At 37.2% G+C, this 23,212-nt stretch overlaps 1 non-coding gene and 1 pseudogene across 1 annotated transcript; one reads left to right on the top strand and one right to left on the bottom strand.

Annotated features, from left to right (window-relative positions):
- The first annotated feature begins 5,308 nt into the window (after positions 1-5,308).
- On the top strand, positions 5,309-5,426 carry LOC118013547 (annotated as a pseudogene).
- An 11,486-nt stretch (positions 5,427-16,912) lies between these two features.
- On the bottom strand, positions 16,913-17,052 carry LOC118013550. Its single transcript, XR_004680045.1, has one exon. It is a non-coding gene; the product is annotated as a U4 spliceosomal RNA (small nuclear RNA).
- Between the last annotated feature and the right edge of the window lie 6,160 nt (positions 17,053-23,212).

Genomic DNA, 23,212 nt, shown 5'->3' with positions numbered 1-23,212 from the left:
AGTGTTTTACGGGTAATGGCTGTGAAGTGCTCCTTGTGGGAATAAAAATAATGTGCCTTCTACAGAATTACATTCTATGTGTCATTTTATTGTTATGTTTTATATGTGTCAATTAAGTCAAGCATTTTCATATCTTTTCCCCATTTTTCCCAATCAATATTTATATATATATATATATATATATATATATATATATTTTCTACATGTCTTTTTTAAACAATGTAAAATTGAGGGGTTTTTTGTTTTGTTTTGTTTTTGTTTTGCCCAGACAGGTCACTGTCTCTTAATTAGAATACTTAGTCTATTATTTAATTAAATAAACAATGTAAAATTGAGGTTTTATTTAATCTTGCTTTGCATTTTCTATTTGTTCTATTCAGTTTTATATCTTTTTCTCTCTTGCCTGTTTTGGTTTAAGATTATTTTCTATTCTGCCCTCTCAAATTAACTCTATTTATATCTCTTTTACTATGCCTAGTGGCTTCCTTGGTATTAGAACATGACCTTGAGTTAATTGTCTCTTCCCAGATAATGCAGCCAGCCACCTTACAACAGCTCCCCCTTCAACGTGTATATGTGCTTTATTAAATTGATTTTAATTATTTACCTATTTTAAGCCCCATGAGACAATATATTATTGTTTTATACGTCAATATTCACTTAGATTTATTTGCATATTTTACCACTTCTGTTATTTTAACCCAATTTCAGAAACTGGCAATTTCTTGGCCACCCAAACAAACTAAGCTGCTTTACCTCTGATGTATCCTTATACCTAGAGTGAATCCCCTCTGGTTCCAACCCGTCATAGGGGATTTACCAGGGCCACCATATTTGTAATACTGGCTTCCAGTTTAATTCTCCATCGACCCAAGAACCTTCCCAAAGATTCAGTCTTGTCAGATACCTATTTTAGATGGGCAAATACCCAGAGAGCAGGAGCAATTCCAAAAACCAGGCTCTTCTCTCTGGATTTCTCTGTTTGTTTTGTTTTGTTTTTCCAGATATTGGTGCTGTAATTGTTTATTCCTTTCTTAGCTATCTAATGACTTTAAGAAAATGGGGTGCCTGGGTGGCTCAGTCGTTAAGCGGCTGCCTTCAGCTCAGGTCATGATCCCAGGGTCCTGAGATAGAGCCCCGTATCGGGCTCCCTGCTCTGTGGGAGTCTGCTCTGCTCTCCCTGCCTGCTTCTCCCTCTACCACTCGCCCTGCTTGTGTTCCCTCTCTCACCGCGTCTCTCTCTGTCAAATAAATAAATAAAATCTTAAAAAAAAATAATGACTTTAAGAAAATGTCATATTTCTTTTCAACTTCTTTGTTATGTTATAAAGGTACTATGCTTCAAGATATTTAGTTTATGGGGCACCTGGGTGACTTGGTGGGTTAAGCATTTGACTCTTGATTTCAACTCAGGTCATGATCTTGGGGTTGTGGGATTGAGCCCTACATCAGGCTCCACGCTGAGCAGGGAGTCTGCTTCTCTCTCTCTCTCTCTCCTTCTCCCGTTGCCCCTCTCCCACTTGTGTGCACGCTCTCTCTCTCTAAAATATATAGATAAATCTTTTTAAAAAATTTAGTTTACTATTACCAAAAGTCAAAAATTACCTTCTGTAAGCCTTTTTCTCTAAATTAGACTCATTCCCTAAGAATTATTTTGTTTTTCTTTGCACTCCTAAGTACCTGCTTGCACTTAATTGGTGAGAAGTCAATGTTGTTGAATAAATCATTCACCATACTCAAATAGCTCTAAGGAAAATACCATGGTACATAAATAGCACTATCTCAAAGATACATATGTTTAGAGGTAAGTCTTTATGGAGAAAACATAGTGTTTCTATGGCAGTGTTTTAAAAATCCAAGTGATTATCTGGTATACCAATGAGTAGTCACTGAAGATATTATGAGTAAGAGCTGAAATTTACATTTGTGATGAAGTAGTTCCTGCTAGGGAATTGAGGTGCACTGTACTAAGTGTTAAATTTTACACTGACATTCCAAATTAGGCAGAAGCAATTTTTTTTTTTTTCCTTTTTGTGGTGGTACCAAGAGTCGATTCACCCGAGGACCAGTTTTGTGCCTACAGATTAGTACTAAGATATAAGGGAAAATGAGTAAAAAGTTAACAAAAAGTTAAAATGGATAAGCACATCTATTGCAAAATTGACTTACAAATGACAATTTAAATCAAATGGAAATATTTATTGATCCTTCTTACTGTATACACCACATAAGGCATTATCCATTGTCTACAGATGTGGGTGGGTATAAAGGGCAAGTATGGCATTACTTCCCAACCCAGCCACTTGTAACCTCTCCTCCCACTCATTCCATTAATATGATTACAGTGGCAGCTGCTCTTTCCCTTCCTTTTCCCCTTTCAACCTTACTTCTTTCCTTCCTTCTTTCCCACCTCCTCCTCCTCTCCTGTCCCTCTCCTTCCTCTTCATCTATTTTTATTGTCCCTTGAATACCTAACTATCAGAAAACCACTGGATTCTTACTCTACTCCGGGTTTTGCCACTTGGGCAAGTCTCTGAACATTCATTGTCACAGTTAACTAATTTATAAAATAAAATGATTAGAAAGATAATAATTAATATGTCTTCTTGTTTCAAAAGTCAGTAAGTTTATGACTTCTCCCTGTCCCTGTACTATTCTATCTCTCTCTCCACAATTGTTGGTCTAGTTGTGGGCACATGACCCAAGATGAACAAACGATTCCCTTCTCTGAAACGTTTGGGCTTAGAACCAGACTTAGAGCAGTTAGTAACGTTTTCTAGGGGTCAAATTATAAGGAGAAAATCTTAGCAACTACTTGTAGTTAACTTTGCTGCCAAAAGGAGAAAGTTCGAAGAGAAGGAGAAATTTAAATAATTTACATTTAAATAATATAAAAACAATTCTGTAGTTTTTATTAATTTATTCTTATTTATTTCATTCTCAGTGATGCTATATAGGATATACTTAGATTTAGAAGATTAAGTCACAGGATATGCAGACAAATTGGTCTTTTAAAAATCTATTGTATGAGCCAATTTTCTTAAACCACTTACATATCTTGCTGAAAAATAGAATTCTAGAAAGGGCTCAGATGAAGGATTTAAATAAAGGGATATGAGCAAGAGTTACTATTTGAAGATCATTTATTATCATGAACTTTACAAATATTACTTGCCATTCATAAAATAGCCCTTAAAGATAAGAACTATTATCTCAGTTTTACACAGGGGGAAATTGAGAGTCAGAATGATTAAATCAATTGCCAAATTTATACAGCTAGTAAATCACTGAGCTGGGATTCAGCTTGTTTTGTTATGACTACAGAACTCCAACCTTTTCTATTCTGCAGCACAGAACTGCCTCTCAGGATGTCAATATATGCCTGTACTTCTGCAATTAGTTTATAATCTTCCTGGAAACATGGAAATAAAATAATTTATATATAAGCATATGTATGAATTAAATTAATATATTAGTAAAATATTTAAAAAACAAATCCAGGAAAATTTACTTTCCCAAGGATTATACAATAATCTGAGGAGTGTGTATGATTTTATAATCTGTAAATTGTACATTTCTGATGAAAACTAGGTTTAAAATTACGTGTTAATGCACTTCTGTCAATTCTGTGGGAGTTTGCTTGGTGAGGTTTAGATGTCTTAATTACACAATACCATAGGGTTTCTTGGGGCTCTGGGAGATGAGTTTTCATGCCCTCATTGATTTTCAGAGTTGAATGTCCTGAGTCTGCTCTTTTTGAAAAATATGCTAGGAATTTTCACATGTGCCTTATATTCTAAGTTATTACTTAAATTATTGTTAATAAATATAGTTACCATTTACTACATGAATACTCTCAACAACCCTGAAATACAGGGACAGCTATTGTCATGTTATATATAGTAAATTAACATATAGGAAGGTTATCTTGCATGAGACCATACAGCTTTTAAATGGTACAATTAGCTAACAAGTCCAAAGCTGTCTGATTATGAGGTAAAGACGCCACAGTTTCAAACCACTTAGGTCAATGTTGGATCCACAGATTTAGTGAGGTCAACAGATAATTTTTTCAAAAAAAAAATATGTCAATACGTTAAACCAAATCCAGTAATTATTCCTGAGAGTATGATCTCAAAATTGTATGTATTACATATTGATTTAAATTATGTACTTCAAAACCTCCTGTAAGACCAATACAATGAAAACATATCCACACAAAAACCTGCACACAAATGTTTATAGCAGTTTCATTCATAATTGCTAAAACTTGGAAGCAACCAAGGTGTTTTTCAATAGATAAGTAAACAAAAATGCATACAGTGGAATATTATTCAACAATAAAAAGAAATGAGCTGTTAAGCCATTAAAAAACATGGAAGGACCTTAAATGCATATTGCTAAGTGAAAGAAGCCAATCTGAAAAGGCTACATACTCTACGATTCCAACTACCTGACATTCTGGAACAGGCAAAACTATGGAAACAGGAAAAAAGATCAGTGGTTGCCAGAGGTTCAAGGACAGGAGAGGAAGAGGGAAGGAGTTAGTAAATGGAGCACAGAAGATTTTCAGGGCAGTGAAATATTTCTGAGTTATTCTGTAGTTGTGGATACATCTCATCACACATTTGTCACAAATAGTGAACCCAAATGTAAACTATTGACTTCAGCTAACAGTGCATACTAATATTTCCTTATCCACTATAACAAATGTGCCACCTTAATGCCAGATGTTAAAATAGGGAAACTAGAGAGAGTAAGGAATTCTGTCCTTTCCACCCAATTTTTCTATAAAACTGAAACTACTAAAAAAACAGTCTATTAATTTTTAAAAATATAGTGGCTGCTTATGTTGTGGAGATTATGAGTATACACCCATAGAACAAATGGAGACAAAAAAAGACTGTTTGGAAGATACACAAATTTATACAGCTAGTAAATCACTGAGCTGGGATTCAGCTTGTTTTGTTATGACTTGGATAATGGATTCTGCTATTTGAAATAAAATTTCCAAAGACTATAAGAATCTCAAAATAAAAAAAAATTCTTAGATTGCAGTGAAAATGATGATGATTATTAAGTGTTGGAGATAAAGGTGTCCATTATGGGGTTTCATATAAAAGTGTGAGTAAAATTTTCCATGTAATATGAGAGGGAGAAATATGTTATTTCTTAATTATTATATTGACTAAAAATATGCAGTTTAAATATTGAAGTATAAATAATTTAATAAATCAAGCAAAACATCTAGTTATTAGACCACCTCAGATACATTTAACTGACAAGTACATTTATATTCTTCTTGGGCAGCTTTGCGCAGAGGCAGTATCGTAGCCAATGAGGTTTATCCGAGGCACAATTATTGCTAATTGAAAACTATAATCTTTTTGGGCAAAATAATTTCAGTTGTAAAATCCTCATTGGGAATTTGGAGGTTTACCCAATTTGAGAGACTACATTATATTCAGAAATTTACGGTATTTTTATATTGCTTACCTTATATTGGGCTGCGGATTAGGCACTGTGAGGCATGTAAAAATAATCAAGATACCAAGATACGGTTGCTGCTCTGAATCTCTAAATATGGTCCAATGATAAGAGTTGAATGGAGATAATTCAAGTAATAACTAGTCAGTACTCTTATAAGCAGTAAGTGTGGAACATGGAATTTATTATGCTAGGCTAAATGAAGGATGAATTGCCTGTCTGGAGAATTCAGGAAAGTCTACATGGAGAAGACAATATTTCTGATGGGCTTAAATGGATTCAAAAGATGGAGAGAAAAAAAAGTGGAAAGTTCAGATGGAAAGAATTTCCACATAGATGGAGGCACAGAAAAATAGTGTCTAAGGATTGACAGTTGATTCAATGTGGTTAGATCACAAGAATCTGGATAAAAAGGGAAGAGGAGGATTTTTATGGAGATGGCAGAGAAGGGTTAGTCATGTGGTGCACTGACAAAGCAAGATGAATGAATGTTAGTCCTTCATTCAGTTAGAAATTAATGGGGGAGATACTGAAGATATGGAGAATTTCTGACCAAAAAGTTATATTTTAGAAAAATGAATATAATTTATCTGTTTTGTGATTATGGAATTTATCTTACTGCATTATATTTTTTCATGTCTATTTGCCTTCTAGCCTATGGGATCCTCAAGGGCAAATGTCATGTCTCACTCATGTTGTTATTTTTAGTACTTAATACATAACTGGTACACAGTGTAAACTCTATAAATGCTTACTAATGAACAGTTGAAATACTTTTTCTCAGACAGTTTAAAAATACCCTAGAAGTATTGGTTTTAAAATACTCAAATCTGAGTTGATCTTAATTACCATTGATTTGTAGGACAGCCTGAGTTGATATGGAAGAGGCAGTAGAAAGGATGAAAAGGTCATGGTTCAAAGAGACTAACCCCTTAATAAATTAACTACTTGTTCCTCTTTAAACTCAGCATCCTTCCAACATACTGTACCTGGTAACCCCAACACTGGAAGTGTCCCTTTTACCTGAAAAGTCTTTGTCACATGTCCCAGACCCTAGAGCCCCTGATGAGATAGTCTGTCTTGCTCCTCCAGGGTCCCTGCTGAAAGTTAGATTTCAACCCTGAAACTCAGGCCAGTGTCTGGAATCCAGCGAGCGATCTGCCTGTAGGTGTTACTCAGGTGGTTCTTCCGGACATCTAAAAGTTGCTACTTAAAGATTTCATCTCCATGCTCTCCCCACTCCCTTTGTTAGGGCACTTGAACGGCTTGCTGGGCCCTGACCTGCCCTTCCTCTCAGCACCTGTCGCTCAGTTTCCATCCTCAAGAGCCTGCCTGTGCCTCCTATATAGGAAGATTTTGTTCTACGTCTGGTCCCAGACTTCTAGAAATAGCTGAGCCATACAGAAGCAGCTCCCAAAATATGACTAAATATGACATTAAAATAATCTATATTCTTAAATTTAAAAATACACAGGCAAAATAACTCTACTTCTCTTTTATTTTATCAAGCTAGCATTGCAATATGATTTATTTTTTTAAATTACAAGTCAGTTGGTTTGAAATCATTTGGGAAATGGGTACTTGATGCTAATGACTTTTTAAAATATGTTAAGAAATCTTAAAGAAATCAGAGGTATTTCTAATATAACACATTCTGATGTCTGAGAAAAGATATCCTCAGCACTGTATAAACTCAGGTGAAACTTAATATTGTTTATTTTATTTTTTTAAAGATTTTATTTATTTATTCATGAGAGAGAGAGAGAGGCAGAGCGAGAAGCAGGCTCCCAAGGAGCAGGGAGCCCGATGTGGGACTCGATCCCAGGACCCTGAGATCATGACCTGAGCCGAAGGCAGACGCTTAACCATCTGAGCCACCCAGGCGCCCAATATTGTTTATTTTTAACATTCCCAATGGTTATTAACTAGCAGAATGTCAGCGTTAGAAGAGACTTTAGAGGTCAGCAGTAATTTCCCTTTTGAATGGGATAAGTACAGAAACCTCATAACCTTTCAAAAATAAAACTACGCGAAGTCCTTCTCCACATTGTGGTACTATGCAATGTATTTGAAAACTCTTACTACCTCTTTTCAATTATCATATGATCTCACTGATATGTGGAATTTAAGAAACAAGGCAGAGTCATAGGGGAAGAGAGGAAAAAATAAAACAAGATGAAACCAGAGAGGGAGACAAACCATAAGAGACTCTTAATCTTAGGAAACAAAATGGAGTTGCTGGAGGGGAGCAGGGTGGGGAATGGGGTAACTGGGTGGTGGACATTGGGAGGGTATGTATTGTGGTAAGCACTGTGTATCGTGTAAGACTGATGAATCACAGTCCTGTACCTGTACCCCTGAAACAAATAATGCATTATATGTTAATTAATTGAATTTAAATGAAAACAAATTTTTAAAAAATAAAAGAAAAAAATATTCCTGTTACAGCAAACAGAAAGTTTTTCTTGGCATCATTTTCTGGGAGCCTTGTTCCTACCAAAGCCATATCCTAAAAGGAACATCTAGTATTACCCAATAAAAAATAATATTGTAATGAATTATAATAAGTTGTTTTCTCTGTAGTTCAGACTTTCTCCTGCGTCATCCATACCACCACCATCCCTGTCCCCATCTCTGCTGTGGTGTTACCCCAGGAATTGCTTGGTCCCCCTACTGTCTGCCTTCTACATGAGTGAGCATGCTGAGGGTTGCGTCTTTGTTCACCCACAGTCTACTATGGTGATTAGCACACATCATTATCTCAATAAAAACTTTTTAAAAAACTGGATAAAAGAACGAAGGAAGAAAAGATGAATAAACAACAATTTGTATCAACACACACCGAATGTGCATCTGAAATTGAGAAACTTTTCCAAATCGATGATGCTTTTGAAAAATAACCTGATATTCATATTCTTTCTTTTCTTCTGGTATTTTTGTGGTAGAAGTAATGCAAGTCAAGCACTGCCTCCCTTCATGGGTAGTGAATTCCTGCTCATTCTTCTTAGGACAAAAATGTAACAGTTTTTTGAAACCTTTTTTTGTCACTCCCCCAGGCAGCATTTTATTCCTATTCCTGTTTTGACTTATCACATTATATTATCACTTCCTCCTTTAGCATTATCTAAAACCTACATGAAAATTATATAAATCTTTTTGCATCATTCCAAGGTTATTCACTGTGCTTTTATAACTATGCATTCAATTTTTCTGCCTTTGATACATTTTTTTTTAATTTTTTTTTAAGATTTTATTTATTTGCGAGAGAGAGAATGAGAGACAGAGAGCATGAGAGGGAGGAGGGTCAGAGGGAGAAGCAGACTCCCTGCTGAGCAGGGAACCTGATGTGGGATTCGATCCCGGGACTCCAGGATCATGACCTGAGCCGAAGGCAGTTGCTTAACCAACTGAGCCACCCAGGCGCCCTTTGATACATTTTTTAAAGATTCATTTATTTATTAGAGAGAGAGTCTCCAGCAGACTCCCCACTAAGTGTGGAGCCCAATGTGGAGCTCACAATCCTGAGATCATGACCTGAGCCGAAATCAAGAGTCGGACGCTTAACCGACTGAGCCACACAGGTACCCCTCTGCCTTTGACACTTTGTCTATGCTCATAGATATATTTGATGGCCATATATTTATTTCTTATCATCAGTTTCACATCATAGGTAATTAATCTTTTAAATGACTTCTGTTACTTTCACTCTGCCAGTATGAACAAATAGTATTTTAGTGTAATAACAGAAGTCTGAAACCTGTAGTAAATAGATACACTTACAAGTGTATAGCACAGATAATGAATATACTGCTGAGTTTTGATAATTCATATAATGTCCAGTGGTTTGAATGTCAGTTAATAACAGACAGTCTTAAGCTGACCAAAGGAACAATTTATAGGAAGTAATGAGTATTTTATATTTTAGATAGTACACTCTTGTTTCATTTGTTCTCAGTGTCATTTGACTTAAGTGTACTAGTTTGAACCTATGTGTAACTCAACAAATTCATCTGCTGAAATGTCCAAAACAAGATTCTCTACCTAAAAAATACATGACCAAAGAGAGATACATACTTAGATACATAAATAGATTCATAAAGACATAGGTAGATACATAGATGTTGTATATACATAGATACATAATTCTATCCATCTCGAGAATACTATACTGTGATGAAATGGGAGCTTATTCATATCCAATGAGTTGCTTTTTTTTTTTAAATACTGGTCTGTGGTCTAGTAATCCATGGGACAGGCAAGGCCTTATGACCTAAGGATTAAGTTCTTTTTGGTTGAATTACCTTTATCCATCTTCTCATGTCCTCAGGCTTGTGATGTCAACCAGACCTTCACATTACTGATCAATGGAATTTTACTGTCATGTTTCTGGCATGTTTGAGTGAGACTTCAGCCAAACTGTCTTCTGATAGAAACTGACACCAAGATACCATTTTTGGAGACTTGAGGTTATAAAATCCCATTAGGACTCTTTAGCCATGCTTGGAAATCCTGGATAATTTTCCAAAAAATAAGCCTCTCAGACCACCTTCTGGTGGACCTTCCTTCCTATATTGCGCAGTGCTCATTCTCCCTGACCCCCCCAATTTCTCCTGTTTCCTTACTTCTCTCTCAAAATGTCCATCATGTCTTCTGAAACCCACTTTCTGCAGTAAGCATTCTCCACTCCATCTTCTCAACTACACACCCAATAGTTCTCCAATTGTTTGAGTAAATCGAATCTTAGCATAGATTAGAAGATACTGCTTTGCCTGCATCTTTCTAGAGCAGAAAACAGCAAAATTCCTCTGTAAAGGGCCACATAGTAAATATTTCAGATTTGGTGAGCCATACAATTTCTGTTGTAATTAATCAACTCTGCCATTGTAACAAAACAGCCATAGACAATACAAATGTGAATGAGTGTTGCTGTGTTTCAATGAAACCTCATTTACAAAAACAGGAAGCAGGCCAGATTTGGGGGGTATAGTATGGCGATCTCTGCCCTAGTGTAAAGGGTGCTCATTCAGTCATGCCCCTTGCTTCACAAAAGCAAACAGTCAAGAATATTCTAACTTGCCAGTGTGTTGCTCTCCCCTCCTGTGTCAATCATCCTTTACCCCAGTCTCATCACTATCCTCTACCAATTTCTTGGTCACTCCTCAACCTATTTTGAAGAATCTGACAATTCATACTACTCCTCCTAACCCAATGCTTATCCGATGTCCGGAATTTCCTTGGCAACCATTTAATATCCAAATTCCAAAGGCATCACTTTAATATTGCAACATTTAATTCCTTGTTTATCTCAACTTTGATTATCTTAACTTAGAATCCATTTCCTCTACCCTTATTTATGACCATATCTTGGTAAGTTCATTTGGTTTTGGTCGTGGGGTATACAAAGATTAATAAGAAATGGATCTTCTCCCCCAAGTATCTGAAGTTTAGTGGTGGAACTCTGCAGGCAATCAAATAAATACATTGCAACGTATTTCAATAATAAAGGAACATGTAAAGGGATGATATGGTAGCAAATGGGAGAAAATGATTAACTTTCTTAAGAGGAATCCTTGCAGATGAAGCAACATTTCAGCTGGATCTTGAAGCACAATTTGAAATTGACTAGGTGGAAAAAAGATTTAAAGAACATTCCAGAAAGGAGAAGCACCACATAACAAAGGTGCGGAGACACATATCAGCTTGTGTGAGCTTCCACTGCTAGAGAACAAAAGTGAAAGGGCTGGGAATGCTAGGAGATGAAACTATTGACAAGGGACAGATCTTCAAGAATCCTAAATGACTTCCATGCAGTTTGGAAGACAGGCACCTGGAACACAAGTTGGGGAGAGGAAGGATCTAGCAAAGGAGACTATAAAGGTGAAGGAGATCAGACGAGGGGAAGAACCAGATCACAGAGGTGTCTTCCAAGACAAGAGAGAAGAACATTTTAAGAGGAGTGGGAAAGAAAAAAAGTTTTCAGACACAGCAAGAACCAACAGAGCTATTGGATCAGTGGCTTAGGAACAACTTTACTGGAATTTCAGAAGCAGAAATCCATTGATGATTTAGTGGAATAGTTAAAGCTATTTTTATGTGTTCTACTTATTTATCAAATATTGTATTTTTATATTGACTGGTATCAAAAGCTCTCTATATCAATACAAATAACTCTCTTTTGGGGTCTTATTTTTTAGATGTGCCCTATTTTTAGACTGAAGACCCTGAAGAACAAATAGCTACAGTTTCAATAAACCCTAACAATGATTTTTGATATTAAAATACAATCATCAGTAGCTTTATTTTTCTCATTGCAACATTTGCCTCTGTTTTATGAAAAGAAAAACATTACAAATGCCTTCCTTATTATTACTTGTATCTGTTCTCATGCTTCCTATTCCTATCATATGATTTCACATGATTATAATTAGTTATTTTCTCAGTAGTGATTAAATACTCATTTGCTCTTTCTTTACTCTGCCAAACACATTTCACATTTAACAAAAAAATCCCACTTTAAAAGTCTTGTTAAAATCCAAAGAATTGAGTTTAAACTTTTCTTCCTTGACTTTTCTGATTAAAGTAAATTTGTTTGTAGAAAAAAAAAATGAAATGTTAGTCGTAAATGCTACTTAATTGTTAATACTAGGGAAAAGTAATCATTTTAGGCTAAAACAACCTAATGTTCTTATTTTTTTTAACTTGGCTTTCAAAAATGTTGTAAAAGAACAGAAACATCTAGAAATATGTTCCAGAAATCGTGCACTTTAGACTGAAATTGTTTCTTATTCTGAAATGATGGAAACATTGATGATTGTGCCCATTTTAAGTCTCAGCAGGTCATAAGGTTTCTTTGCAACCATGCAATAATGAATTACTAATTAATAATGAGAACTTGCTTCTTCAGCAACTGCTTGCCCATCCTTAAGAGGTCAATGTAAAATAAAACTTTTCACCCTGGTGAAGGCTGCAGGTTTCTGCACTGAGGATACTTACTAAAAAGTTGTTGTTTGAAATGCCTACACAGTGATCTTTGTGAAATAAAATGGTTGGCTGATTTCATTCTGTTTCCTTTTGCTTAGGAGGTTACCTGAGGGTGACAGGGAGACTTCTCTGGAGCCGCATTTATTTTTACAACAATCTGAAAGAGTTGAATCTGTGGGCAAGTCATGACATTTATTGAGCATGAAGATTTAACAGTGCTGTGAAACAGGGGCAGGATTCCTACCCACGTGGAGCAAGAATTACAGTATCAATGGCAGAACAATATATACACATGAAATTAGCTAAAAACATTTCATTGCAGGGGATCCCATACCAGGAATATTAGGAATATCATCATCTCTCAACCCTTTAGTGATATCTAATCATCTGATACATTGTTAGGAAATAAGTTTAATTAACAGATAATATGTTAAACTAGATTTATATCTGCAGCCTGAGTGTGGAAACCACGAGAAACTATCTATAAATGTCTATCTGCCTTGTTTCCAATCATGAGAGAATTTCCTCTTTCTGTGTCCCTTTGGAGTCCCAGTCTTGAAATCCAAGTACATACTTCTGCATTCTAATGTCCATTTGGAGAACTTTGCTTTTGATACTCACCCCTCCTTTCCTCGTGTCCTCCACCTTCATTTTCACCACGGACAAGTAAGTGGTAGTTGTTTTAAAATGGCCCCAAATCCCTAGCCACTCTTTCTTTGAGAGGTGGAATTTCTTTCTCTACCTGTTTAGTTTAGGCTGGTCCAATGACTTGTTTTGACCAATTGAATAAGGCAATAGAAACCCAGTGTGGACATTAATACGGAATCTTATGGGATCTGTAGCTTATACTTTTGAGTGCCTGGACACTCTTGGAACCCAGCCACCATGCTGTGAGAAGCCCAGACCATGTGGAAGAGGTCATGACTCTGGTCAGCAGCCCCTTCTCCACATGAGATCTGAGACAACAGCCATACCAACTGCAGTCATTTAAGTGACCCGTCTTGGAAACTCTAGTTCAGCAGAGCTTCCAGATGACTGCAGAACCAGCTAACATCTGGTCTAATATGGTAGAAGGACCATACAGCAGAGCCCAGTTAACACAAAATAGAGAAAAGGAATTAAAAGTCATTTTAAGCTACTAAGTGTTGGGTAGTGTGCAACATAGCAATACATAACTGAAACACTAACTGAATTATTATCTGAGTCGCTTGCTTATTAAATTTCCTATGGATGCTTGCTTACTAAAATTTAAGGGTGTTTTGTTTGTTTGTTTAAGAGATTTATTTGATGAGAAAGCATGGACTTAGAAATCAATGAGATCTGGTTTAAATAAAGACTTTACTTCTTAATGTAACTGCATGACTTTGGACCACGTATTAAATTTTCCTAAGCCTCATCTTTCCCTTCTGCAAAAAAAAAAAAGAGGGTAAATAACACCGACTTCTTAACAGTTATTGTAACAATTAAGTAAAACAATGTGTACCAAAAAAATCTTACCTCCGTTCACCATCCATGATCCATGATCCATCCATAAGCACTTATAAATATCAGTCTCTTCCTCATTGACTGTATCCATATTAGAGCCATGTATTTATTGATTTTTCTTTCTCTAACTCTCAGCTTTACATATTTCCATCTTGTTACTGCTCAAAAGACTAAAAAAAAAAGGCAAGCATCAAAAACATACTGACAGACAGGCTAATAAACAAATGATTCTGCTTGGTGTTTGGAAGTGGCCTGGGCTGTCCCTCCAAGTTCTCTTTCAAATTGTGGCAACTCTTAGCACAGGTACCTTCCACTGGAATAAAACTGAGTTGCCAGGCTTTTTATAGTCTGACATGGGAGAGTGTAGCTGCAAATGACCCTTTTCACCTTCCTCAACACACTAGCTTGCCATTCCTTACATGCCTCCATCCTCCAAACCACACTCCTGACTTCACTGGTGATTGAAAATGCCCTTGGTAATTTGATAATCCAAATCATTGCTCCTGCCAGTTTCTCCTTTTGAAAATGTATTCTCACAAAACAAAACATTCTACCGTTGTATATATTTTGAAATCTGGTGTAATTATCCACCTGCTTCAGGAAGCTTACAAAATAGAGTCTGTTTCATCATAATCTCTTCTATCTTTGAATTCGAAGAATTTAGATTCCACAAATCAGGTGGGACAATTTGAATAAGGTACTGTCTTGGGATATGTCTTCTGTTTTCGTGTTATTACATAACTGTTCTCTGAATATTGTTATCTATTCAGCCAGATTGAAAGCTTCTTGAGAGCAAAGTCTAACACTCCCCAAATGGGTGATATTGAGCAAGTTACTCAAGCTCTTAAAACCTGGAAAATAGGGGTTATAAATCCATTCTCTGCAAGTTACTTGAATTTAACGAGATAAACACATAAAATGCATAGTTTAGTACATAATTATGTTCAATATAAGCCAGTTAATTTTTATGTGCAGTTTTGGAATATGCCTAGGCATTGGGTGGAAAGACATGATGTTTGACTGAGTCCTTGATGTGCTCATAAAGTAAATTAGAAAATACTGTTGCCAGGGCTTACATGATGTGTATGAAAAACAGGTAACAAATATATAGTTGATACATGGAGCACCAAATTAATTTTTTAGTCCATTAATTTTCTTTCAGGAATATTCTGATAAAGTCAAACACCCTCTGGACTTGGAACCTTCAGCTATTGAAAACTGAAACCTAATTGTTTTAGTCCAGCACAGGATATAAAATCGCATGAATGAGAATGATGTTTAGCTCTTGGATACAGGCCTAAAATAAGGATTCTGGGCAAGTGAAGACAACAGGAAGGCACCACCTGGTTTTGATTCACTTCAGCCAAAAAAACAGTGTTTGAACAAGAATACGTCCCTGGTCTTCATCTCTTCTCAGGCGGCTTTTCAATAACTAGTAAGAGGGACTATCTGTTATATCTCTAGGTACAAGGATTCCAATTCTAGGAGCAGAGAGCATGGCGTAGATACCATGATGGATGATGAGGAAAACAATGCCATTGTCCACGATTGGTCCAAATCCCCATGTAAAGATCTCCAGGGATTCCTGTCGATCGCACAAAGCCGAGTTTCTTAAGTTTGCTGAGCAAGGGACAGCACAACACTAGCAAGGGTATCCCTAGTTCTCAAGAGTGAAAATTTAGGGAGAGGTACTTCTAGAATTGGGGTTGGGGGACAATAGATAGATGTAGTGATCTTAGAGCAGAAGTTTAGTAAGCATGGTCTGGGCCCGAGCTGGTCAGAATTTATAAACAAGACAAATCAGTGAGACAGTCATGGTCTTCTCTTTGAAAAACATGAGTTCTGACTTATGATAAACCAGTTCATCTGTGGTCTTATCTTGGAACACATGGGTCCAAATGGGGTGATGTAAAAGCAGTTTGGGCTTATGTAGTGTATGCTGCATGCCACAATTTAATATAGTCTGTTATGCAAGTCATACTATGTTTTGTAAATTGTCACTTCTATTTTAACTTTTCAGAATGTACATAATAAGCTCTTAAAAGAGACCTTCAAACTCACTACAGTGGTGGATTTCTAACAAGGAAGAATGAGGAAAACAATATTTTCATGTTTGAAGGGAAGATTCCAAACTTTTGAGTGAAAAGCCAATGTTGTTATTACTACTACACTCATTCTATCCAGGTGGCTTACTGAAGAAATACTTGAGAAAAATACATCAGACACTGGAAAAGTGAGGGTAATTTCCATTTCTAGACTATATCAGACAGATTTTCACATAAGACATATTGCCAGGAACATCTGGCAGTGTGAATGATCCAGACAGAGTTTATCAGCCTGTTTCCTAACAATGTCATCAGAATGACCAGAAATGTGGGCACATTTGTCTTTGAATCTGAGGAAGGTATCGTGAGCATCCCAGAATATGACAGAACCAATGACATACCATTTGAGGAGCAAAATAAATGATTTTTTGTTTTGTTTTGTTTTTGTCCTGATGCACTGGCAAGGAGAGCTTGAAATATTGGAGGGAGGAAGTAAGACAGCAAATAGATGTAGCAAATATCAGGGAATCCCTTAATTCTCTAACAAACAAATATCTCTGAGGACACGGTGCTGTAAAAACCAGCTTTGTTATCCGAATCATATTAAAGAAAAATAATGGCCCAATCTCTCTATTAAAATAACACTGTTGGGGTAAAAACAAATTTTTTTCCTAAGTAATTAAGTATACTTGGCCATACGCATTTGACTAAACATAATACTTGCTGGTTTCATACACTAATAAAAACAAAGAACTGTGTTTGGAACTAAGCCCCACACAGAGGCAACTGAAATCAGTTACAGTTCCTAATCACAGCAGATGCAAAGATCTATTATGGTAGTTTATTTAATGAAGGGAATAACTGACCACTATTTGATGTGAATAACTATTTAAATTTTTTTTTTCTCCATGGCCAAGTGAACTTGTGTTAAAAGTGTCATAATGACTCGGGTACTCTTTAGAGTTTACAATTCATTCTTGTATATATTTTTAATTAGCAATAATCGCGCCTTGGATAAACCTCATTGGCTACGATACTGCCACTGAGCAAAGCTCTTGTACATATTTTTAAAAGGTCGAGCCTCATTAATAGCCCCATGGGCCGTCAGAATCACCTCTGTGTTAATGAAGAATATTTTAATTTTAAGAAATGCAACTCAAACTACTTTAAGAGAAAAAGGAAGATAACTGGTTCATATAACTAGAAAGTTTAAGGGTAATAGCTGCTTCAGGCATGGCTGGATCCAGGGACTTAATAGAGATACAACTCTCCTTCCCTTTACAGTGCTTTCTTTTGCATTGTGGCTTCACGTTCACGTTCTATTAGGTAATCAGATGTATTGCCACTTCAGCAGCCCTTTGTCTATGTTATAGCTTCCCATCAAAAGATAGAGAACCCCTTTTCTCTGACATGTTCATATCAAATTTCACGGTAAGTTTCTGCATGGCCTTGCTTGGATCAAGTTCTCATCTCGGAACCAATCACTACAGCCAAAGAGATGAGGCGTTCTGATTGCCATGTGTGTATGCCTGTAGCTAGGGAGGAAGTAGTGATAATTAACACCACTGCTGGCAAGGGAGGGATTAGTTTTCCAAGGAAATAAATACTGAGTAAATACATAATGTGTGTCCGATACAACCTCCAATATACAATGTACTAATGACAAATGACTAGCTACCCTCGTGTAAAATACAATCTTTAGTCGAATCATAAGTTTTTTCAGATAACTCCAGATGGTCTCTCCAAGCTACCTACTTTACTCTTTTAGATACATCCCTTAAGCAAGAAACATCTCCCAGGTTCTTAAAACCCCATGATTTCCCTCATCTCCAGGCTTTCTACCCCTTGCCCCTTGGTGTGCTCCTTTCCATATCTTGATTTTGACTTGAAGAGGATGTCTCTACGCCTTTCTTCTAACACTGTTAGCTGCTAGTACCATTAGCTCTTGCAGTTCCCTTTACCTACACAAACATAGCTCTTACACTCTGTAACTAGGTGGCTACCTGGTTGTTAGACCATAAGTTCCATGTGAGCAGTGCCTAGCACATAGTAAGGGCTCCATATATACCAATCGAATGAAGAAATGAGTACTGTTATGGTCATGAGAAGCCGGGTTTTGATTCCTATACCAGAGCTCATTAAATCACACCACACAATTTTACCAAAGTGCAGCAAAGTTTAAAAAAATGAGAAAACACAATTGTCAAGATAAATTCACTACCACAGACAGTGCAAGAGGAGCAAAATTCAGCCATTTCAGCCTGGCTCTCGAACTCAGTTCCTGGCTGTGCAATGGCCCTAGCGCACTCTGGATGATCTTGAGTGTCTCTGGCAAATCCCCCAACAAGAAAGGGCACTCCCCAAGCATGGAGTGAAAGAAGTGTTAGTCATAAACAAACAGTTTTGCGTTCATTGCTAGTATATTTGCAATTCTAAGAAGAAAGTCTCTGCCACTCTCTGGCTGATCTTTAAGTAGGCTCAAACTTAAGCAAACGAGATAGAATCCTTCAGTCACTGTGGTATGCTGATTGTTATAAAGTTGGAGGGGTATGGTTGGTTAGAGTCAGAAGGAAATAACTTTCCTTTCGTCTAAAAAATGACCATAAACTATGAAAATGATAACTCTGTCTTCCCGTTTTCTGGTCTTCTTTTATAGAAAGAAACAGGATTCTTCATTCTTTTTAGTCTAAGAATGCTCAGTCATAGGCGAGAAATCCTCTCTCATTCAGTTCATTCTTCCCCTCTGGCTCTCCCAGCCATTTCCCTTTCTCCAACATGTCCCACATTCACATTTTTTTTTTTTTTAACTAGTTACATTCTTTGAAATGCCTGTTTTGCTGAATTTCGCAAATATCTAGGAATCCTCATGGGAACAGCTCCTTTCGACCTTTGTTCTCAATCACAGGTAAAACAAACATTTGACATCTCCTCACTTACATGTAAATCACCCCATCTGTCAGTTCCTCCCCCTGCCCCCCATGGCTCTCTGTTTTCTCACTGGCGTGCCACTTATCAAACTGTATCTGTGGTGGATGCTTGGTATAATCTGTCCAGCATCTTCTCTTAGAACTGCTTGTCACCCATCCTCAGGGTTGTATTGCTTTTTAAAAAGTCAACTTTATTGGGAAATAATTTATACACAGCAAAATTTACCAATTTTAAGAGTACGGTTCAAAGGATTTTGACAAATCTATAAAATTGTGTAACCACCACCAAAATAATAATATTGAACATTTCCATTCCCCCCAAAGAGTTCTCTCATACTCCTTTACATTCAATCTCTTCCTCCCATCTCTGGTAACCATTTGTCTTCTTTTTCTCACTATAGTTTTAAATTTGATATAAGGAAATCACATAATAAATAGTGTGTGTGTGTGTGTGTGTCTAGCTTCTTTCACTTACCATAATCTTTTCTGAGACTCATCTGTGTTACTGTGTGTGTCAGGATTCCTTCTTTTCATGTGGTTTAATGGCCTTGACTTGACTCTGTGGCTCAAATCCTGATTGGCCACTCCAAGGATGGGTCTCTGAGCCAAACTCAATAAGAAAGAGTTTCAGTATCATCTCTCTGATGCCTGAAGTCAGGAAAGGTAGAACTCACAAATTGAAGACAGCAATATATCCTTATGTGAAGAAAGCTAGTCTAAAATGAAAGAAGAGATACGGAGCACAGAAAGAATCCTGGTAGCATTGGAATCTCTAGCATCTCCTCCCTGCAGCTTGTTTAGCATGTGTTTGGATTCCATAAGCAATTTTCCTTTTTTTTTTTTTTTTCCCACAAAGTCGGTGTTTTTTTTTGGCAGGGGGAGTTTGGTCACATAGTATTCAACTATGGCTGTTGGACTGTTATAGCATCTAGTACAGAAGCTCCCTGAGGATAAGGGCTTCTGCGTAATTCATGTTTGCCCTTCTGTCACCTGGCCACAGGCATTTAGCATGTTTGTTAGAAAGTTTAGCTAACCTGAGTCAAGCCATATGCTGTCATCATTATTTGTTGAGCACATACTAAGTGTGTGACACGGAGTTCAGCGTTAGGGGTAAAGACGCCATGTCTGTCTCCCATCTACCTCTCCAATCTTATCTCACAGTAACTTCACCGTGTCTTCTCCAGCCACACTGGCTACTTCTATCCATGGGTTGTTCAGAGGCTGGGCTAGCCTTCCCAATCTTTTTGCCTCTTAAGTCACTTTCAGGGAAGCCTTTCCTTGCCTTAAAGCTAAGACTCTTGTCCCATAGAGAGATCCTCAAAGGACCACACACTGGTATATTTAAATTGCATTGTTAGAACTGTAGTTTTGCCTTTATTAGAATTGTGATTATTTATTTAATCTGTCCTCTCCAGTAGTTTAAAACCTTGAAGAATGTAGGGTTCCTGTTTGTCTTCATACACCATTGTATTTACAAAGCTTAATAAAGTGCTAGGAACAATAGGGCACAACATATTTTGCTGAGTGTTTGAATAAGATTAGGACCTGCCTTAAAGAGCTTATAATCAAATTAGGCTCTACAGATTTTTTAAATGCATTAAGTTCTCTATTTTTATTTGCTAAATCTGGAAAGTATAAATGAGTCATGGAGATGATATCTAGGGAAGGCTTCAGGAAAGAGTATAAGAACTGAATCTAGTTTGAAAGGTATCAACAAGAGCATTAATTTGCTATTGTTGTAGCAGCAAATGTTCCCATTATCTTAGTGGTTTAGAACAGCAAACATTTATCTTACTCAGATTACCTGAGGGCTCAGCTCCATTCAGCTCTACCTGTTTTCTCCTTCCGGAATGCAGGCGAAAGGAGGAACCACTCTCTGGGATATACTGTTTTCACGGTAGCAGGGTAGAGCTAGAGGCACTGAGCCACATCGTGCACACACATTCTGCTCAATTCCATTTGCCAAGGCAAGTCATGTGGCCAAGGCCAAAGTCAACGGGAAAGAAAACGTACTCGCCTACCATAAGCGAGGAGCATGGGAAAGGGGATTGTGAGAACTAGTAAAAACAAAAGCACAGATGTGAGAATGCACTTGTCAACAGATGTTTGGGGAACTTCAACTTATTTTGTATTAAACTTTCTATTTTTAGAATGGTTTTTAGATTTATAGAAAAGTTGTGGAGGTGGTACAGAGTTCCCGTATACCTACATCCAGTTTCCCCTATGGTTAACATCTTACATTCATGTGGTACATTTGTCACAACTTATTAGTTATTACCAATGTTACATTATTATTAACTAAAGCCCATGCTTTATTCAGATCTCCTGAGATTCTACCCACAGTCCATTTTCTGTCCTCGGATCTCATCTCTAGAATGTCCTACAATATTTAGTCAGTATGTGTCCTTGGCTCCTTTCAAAGTTTCTCTGATTTTAGTTTATTAAAATTGCTTAATTGATCTTATCTCTACAGAATATCTTAAAATATGAACCTCTTCCCTGGACATAAGAAATGAATAAAAAGAGTTTCTTCTTTGAAACAAAGTCCAAAGTGTGATCTTATTGTCTCATCCTAGCTCCTGAAAAAATTGATTTACAACTGTTAGTTTGTTAGGGCATGCTTACATCTGGAGTCTACTGAAGAACAGAGAGGTGGTCTAGTGCTTTTTGTGGACATCGGCGTGTGTCATATTGAAGAAAATCAATGGCTGAGTAACTAAGGGACTGGATTTCAAAAGAAATGCTGAATACGCATAGCCTCTTCCTTCCCTGAGTTAATGACATAGACATGAAATATTGCAGATAAGAAATGAGAAAGTCTTTTGGAAGTACAATAAGAAAATATGCAAAGCATTACCTTAGTGTGGAGCTTTCACATTTTACATGTCATGATGAAGAGTATATATGAGGTACCATAGTTGTTAAATTTTTGTCCAAGCAAGAGATCTTGGGCTTCCAACTGATTGTAGAGAAAGTAAGTGGGCTACTATAAAACATAAGAAGAAAAGTCTAAAGTAAATATACAGAGAAACTATGGTACCCCCATTTTCTAAATGAAAATTGGGATAACTACTCTTTTTTTCATTGAAGAATAGTTGACACACAATGTTACATTAGTTTCAAGTATACATCATAGTGATTTGACAATTGTATACATTATGTTATACCCACCACAAGTGTAGCTACCATCTGTCACCTTACAATGCTATTGCAATACCATTGACTATATTCCCTAGGCTGTACCTTTCATCCCTATAACTGCAAGTCTGTACCTCCCAATCCTCAGGATGGGTATCTTTAAAAATATTTTATTCATTTATTTGAGAGAGAGAGAGAGCACAAGCAGGGGGAGCAGCAGAGGGAGAAGCAGGCTACCCACTGAGCAGGAAGCCCGACGCAGGGCTCGATCCCAGGACCCTGAGATCATGACCTGAGACTAAGGCAGATGCTTAACTGACTGAGCCGCCCAGGCGCCCCTGGGGATGGGTATTCTTAAGTGGCTTGAAAATAGGACAGATTATTAGAAATGTTTTGGTTCGCAAAGTTGCATTATGTTGAAATAGCTAACATTTATTGAATAGATTGTTAGGTATGGTTATAAACATTCATTTATTATCACAACAGCCTATAAGATAGGTTTTATCATCTCCATTTTCCAGATAAGGGAGAGAGACAGAAAAATTAAGTAACTTGCACAGTCGGTAGTAGAGCCGGGTTTCTAAATCTAGTGCCAGAGTCAAGGCTATTATCTCTACCTTGATTGCCTCTCCTGTAGGACACTGTTAGCACAGGCATGATGGACACAGATATGAACCATCCAGACCTACTTCCGGGAAGGATGTGTGCCCTCCTTTCTGGAAGCACTGTCTATAGACAAGGGACAAGCCTGGCTCTGGCATCCATACAATTTCCTAGCGCTGGTAACTGAATGTACTTGGCAGCCTCTTGAGGATAATTCTGCTCCACTCCCTGCCTACTGTCACTCTGTTGGGTCTTCTCATCAGAGCCCTCTGCCTTCCTCCAATGCCACTTTCCAACCAGATCTCCTCCCTGCTCTACCTCCACATTTCAGTTCATGAATTCCATCTAGTTTCCCCCGGGAGTGGGGCTAGACTGAGACTTACCACAAAGGGGAGACCTAAGCAAATAGGTGTTGCTCACTATCATCCCAAATTTGCCCCCATCAAGAAACACTTGATGAGGGTTGGCTATCTACACTGAGGGTTGTTTTAATCCCAGGTTGATCTCCTTTTCAGGGTCCTATGGACTCATATTTTTGCTAAGAAG

The sequence above is a fragment of the Mirounga leonina genome, unplaced genomic scaffold (genome assembly GCF_011800145.1).
Source record: "Mirounga leonina isolate KUSES-001 unplaced genomic scaffold, KU_Mleo_1.0 Mir_153, whole genome shotgun sequence".
Taxonomy (NCBI): Eukaryota; Metazoa; Chordata; class Mammalia; order Carnivora; family Phocidae; genus Mirounga; species Mirounga leonina.
The sequence above is the reverse complement of the archived record's forward strand: the minus strand, read 5'-3'. Positions and strand labels throughout refer to the sequence as shown.